Source organism: Asterias rubens, chromosome 12, assembly GCF_902459465.1.
Source record: "Asterias rubens chromosome 12, eAstRub1.3, whole genome shotgun sequence".
Taxonomy (NCBI): Eukaryota; Metazoa; Echinodermata; class Asteroidea; order Forcipulatida; family Asteriidae; genus Asterias; species Asterias rubens.
This window is the reverse complement of record NC_047073.1, coordinates 16,318,658-16,323,900: the sequence shown is the minus strand read 5'-3', so window position 1 is coordinate 16,323,900 and position 5,243 is coordinate 16,318,658.

The following is a 5,243-nucleotide window of genomic DNA, read 5'->3' as shown; positions in this document are numbered from 1 at the left end:
ACCGCGCGAGCGTTGTGGTCCGGAGTCAGTCTATTTTTTCATTTAGATAACATGTATAACCAATGTATGGGTCGGGAATGAGATCTGTACCTTGTACCCTGACGCATCGGATACTTTGTTGTAATGTTATAATTTCTGAAGACGTACCATACTGTTAAAAGAACTTTAACTTTAAAGTGGGCGTGACTCTTGACCCAAACAAAGGTGGGGCGATCAAAATTCTCTTGTTTTATTGTAAGGCTTCGCATGCGCCATAAACCACTCTGTCCTTACTCTATGCATAAACACATCGCATCATTTCACATGACTTTCATGGTTCTGGAGATTGACAGTTAAATCTGAGACAGGAGTCACTGTATCAATCATCAATAACAATCAGTGACCAGTCAGACAGTATTAATATAGTTTTGTAGCCGCCTTCGTTCATGACTACTATAGCCAATCAGCTCAATATCTCTTTTTTGTTTTGTGTATTGGTTCTGCTGCGGTCACGCTTTTCAGAACCAACACTACTCAAAAAGAGATTTCGACAAAGTGATTCCACAAACCTCTCTTATTACTTCCAACACGCACAGTTTCAAATCCTACTGAATAAGGATAGTGGCTTTCTATCACACTACAGCACTACATACATGCTTAGCACAGAGAAGTATTGTTTAACAGAAACATGTTACCGACCAAAATTACAAGTTCACATTGTTGTGACTGGTGCCCCACTCAATGTTGCTAAGCAAAGAAATGTTCCCAAGCAGTATTTTCTGCTGAACACCTTTATGAAATCGGGCCAAGGGCATAAAGCTGTTCAGCAGCAACAGATCTGCTTAGCAAATGCTTCGCAATAAATTGGTGGGATACCAGTCGCAGAAATGGTAAATAGTATTTTGACAGATGATCTAGAAATTACCTCTTTCTCAAAAGCTACATTGCTTCAGAGGGAGCCGTTTCTCACAATGGTTTATACTATCAAAAGCTCTCCATCGATCAATAAAAAGTAAGTTTTTAAGTTAATATTATTTGTTTTGAGTAAATGTGTACCAGATTTGTAATGTTTTGCTTTTGTGCTTACACGCATTATAATATTGGGCCCATGTTCTATTTGCGAGCTATTGCAGAATTTATATAGTTTTCCAAATGTTTGCTCTCATATCAGAAACAATCCTTTCACACAAAATCACAAATGAGCCCAAAAATATGTTAAGACAGAAAAAAATCACTTTTATTTATTCATTAATTTCAACAAAAATTGACATTTACAACATTTATGATGACTTCTACAATGTATTTGCACAAATAATACTATATACACATTAATATTTATATTTTTGATGATGTTATTGCTTAATGGTTCAATGGTTCACAGGATACTTTATATGAAATTTAATAACTAAGCTTATTCCAAGTCAAACCATGTTTTTTTAAAGAATGATTATGGCCAACACTTCTCTACAACGACACAATTTCAGTCATTTTGTAGACCAGAAAAGGTATATTTTAGATGCTCCGAAAAAACAATTCTTTCAAATCAGGGCCCAATTTCTTAGAGCTGCTAAAGCACAAAAAGTACCTAAGCACAACAAATTTATGCTTACCAGAATGAGGTTACCAACCAAAATAACCATCTCACATGTTCTATCTGTGGCTGGTATCCTGCTTAATTTAAGCAGACATTGTCTAAGAAATATTTCCTGAATATTAATTCAACACATAGAATTCTTGTTGGCAGTAAATGGACTTAATGCTCCACTATAAATCAACAAAATCAACAAAATCAACTCCCTTTAACTACACTACTTTTAAAAAAAATACAAGGACAAAGAAAGGTCACAAGTAAATGATGAAAAGTAATGGACTCTTCAAGAGAAGAAAAAGGACAAAAGAAAGAAAACAACGCCCAATGCATGAAATACATGTACAATGAGATACACATTGTGTGTACACATACATGATTTCTATGTTTAACTAACTGTTACTAGGTTTAACTTTTCTTTTATTCATAAAAAGGAGCTTCAAAAAATGAATATCTGGCGATGCTTCTTTAAATGAGAATTCGTTTTACAGATGAAAATCATATAATTATTTCCTATGACTGTAGTACAGGAATAGACACCAATGGTTTACACTTTAATGATAGAAGTCATGAATGTATCAGTCACAAAGACAAAGTCTACCATGTGCCATGTTGTCATTTCCAAGAACCTTAAAATGTAGGTAGAATCGAGTCACTATGAAAATGTTAGAGTTTGTTAGGTTGGGATACCATGGAAATGTCCTGGCCAAGCGGTTAAGAGCATCGAACTCAAGCTCTGGTGTTTCTGATAAGCAGAGCGTGGGTTCTGGTCCGGTTGGTCGTGACACCTGTCTCCTCAAGCTAGACACTCAAAGGAACACTTTGCCTTGGATCAGATGAGTTGGTCTATAAAAAGCATTTGTAACCGTTTGTTAAAAAATGCATATGGTTGGAAAGATGTTTTAAAAGTAGAATACAATGGTCCACACAAATTTACCTGAAAATTGCGTGGTTTTCCTTTTATTTTGTGAACTAACACAGTCGGCCATTGATGGGAGTCAAAAATTTGACTCCCATAAATGGCCGACCGTGTTAGTCGACGAGGTTGAAGGAAAGCCACGCAATTTCGAGTGATACTTGTGAGGATCATCATATTCTGCTTGTACATCTTTCAACCCGTATGCATTTTATAACAAACGCTTTTCAAAGAACAACTCGACCGATCCAAGGCAACGTGTTCCTTTAACCATTGCTTTGCCTTTGGATGGGACGCAGAGATTTACGTCACAGTGAAGACCATAATACACAATCTATCAAATCTTGAGTTTTTGTTTTAACATTGCTTTGAATATAGCTTAAAAGGTGAGATCTCACATGTAATGTCTGTTCTTCTAAGAATACCGCAAGTAAATTCCTAATTCCATTGCACAATAAAACAAAAACAACCTTTTAAAAAACACAATACAGTTAAACAATAATCTGCCGGTAAACATTGGTAAAATAAAAACTGATAATACATTAATAAATTAACTGTTATTTTCATTTTTGTTAAGTATAAGCAGGCTTAGCCTCTGTGTGGTCAATAAACATACAAACCATATTTACATATTTTGCGTTTTTTTTTAATTTAAGATTACATATTCACAGATTTGTCTGAATGCGTCCTCTATATTATTTAATGTTTTTGAGTTGTTAATTCACCAGGCAGGAAATGCATATGATTCAGGGTTCAAATGTCACACTAGACTGAAGGCCTGGGGCCAGTGATTTTAGCATCGGGCTAATAAACTCAAGACTAAACAAGTTCGGCTGTCTTAAGTTTTCAATTGAATATTAACAATACCGCACTGTGTAATATGGAACTAAATCGTGTCCAAAGGCTGAGTTTGGGTCTGATAAATGCCTTTCATACTTAGTATGAAAAACAAATGAAATAAATCTTCTCTTACATGTCTTAGTGTATTAAAAAAAAGTTGAATGCATTCTAAATATTGTGTCAGCAAGTTTTTTTCTCATTTAAAATCTGATCTTCAAAAAAAAATCTGGTTCAGTAAATATTTTGAGCTACAAGACCTGCGGCCTTGTGAATTTTGTTCCCAAAGTGTGCGCCCTGTGATTGTGTTCTGATGAAAGAACAAATAAGGAAGAAGACTTTTGAGATATTGCTGAATTGAGATGGCAAGTGAAGAGGAACTAAATGTTTCAATATGATGATAAGTGAGGAGTGGCTCTCAGAATGGACCGGGCAACGACCAAACCAAACACTAGATTCCATGTAGTACACATGATTTATTCTCTTTGGTTTACAAGGCAGCAAGAAAATAATATATATATAGCTTTTGTGCTGTTGCTATTGTCAATGCTTCCTAAGCATTAAGATGACGAAATAACTTGCAGAAATGCAAAACAACACGGGGAGTGACCAGGCACAGACAGCTTTGTACATTGTCTTTCAGTTTTCTGTGGCACTGCTTTATAGAAAAAAGGTTTAAAAAACTAAAACAACAAAGAGGAAAGCAGCCGATCAGCTAAAAAGTCTGAACCAGAGAAAAAAAACCATTCCCAATCCTCATTTTGTATCAGGTATGTAAACACATTGACTTAAAAAATGGAAAATAACAAACAAATATATATACACAATTGGACAACTACCGACTTGAACTTTCTTGAAGAAAATACAAATAAGGGAAGGGGAACAGGTTTAACTTCGACCAAGAGGCAATAGCCACTTTAAATCTCTTGAAGAAGCTTTGATTTCACAGGGGTAGATTTCACAAAGATAGTCCTACCTTAGCACTATGTCTTAGGAGTTTTTTTAAACTTCTAATCCTTAGTTAGGACGAATAACTCATCCTAGCTCAAGATAAGAATAGTCTTAACTCTTTGTGAAATCCACACCTGGGTTTAGACCAAGAAGACATTCAACGTGTAGCTGTAGTGTGTAGTGAAAATGACTGACTTTAACTTTCTTGAAGAAATTACAAATAAGGGGCACTGGGTTAAAGGAAACAAGAAGCACACTTTAACTGGGTACTTGGTTAATTCAGACTAAGAAGACATTAAAGGCAGTGGACACTATTGGTAATTACTCAAAATAAGTTTTAGCATTAAAACTTACTTGGTAACGAATAACGGGGAGCTGAAGTAACGTAGTTTTCGAGAAAGAAATAATTTTCCACGAATTTGGTTTAAAGACCTTAGGTTTAGAATTTGAGGTCTCGAAATCAAGCATCTGAAAGCACACAACTTCGTGTGACAAGGTTTTTTTTCTTTCATTGTTATCTCGCAACTTCGTCGACTAATTGAGCTCAAATTTTCACAGGTTTGTTATTTTATGCATATGTTTAGATACACCAAGTGGAAAGACTGGTCTTTGACAATTACTAATAGTGTCTATTGTCTTTAAACATGTATCTGTAGTGAAACCCATCAATTAAGTAAGCTTCTGATTTCTGAATCTGTAGCAAGCACTACGACCTATCTTCCTATCCTGCCATATTAAGTCTGATACTAACATTCATACAAAAATAAACCGATATTCAAGACGAGTAAATGTCTCCTATTCTGAAACCTAATTTAAAGGGTCTGGGTACTTTTTGTAACACAAAACACAAAGTCCACTACAATGATAATAGAAAGCTTCCCTTAAAATACTATTTGCTGAGGTGCTGTAGTTTTCTGAGAAATACCAATACTGTTAAACAGGTTTTACATTCAATTCAATTTCAATTCGATA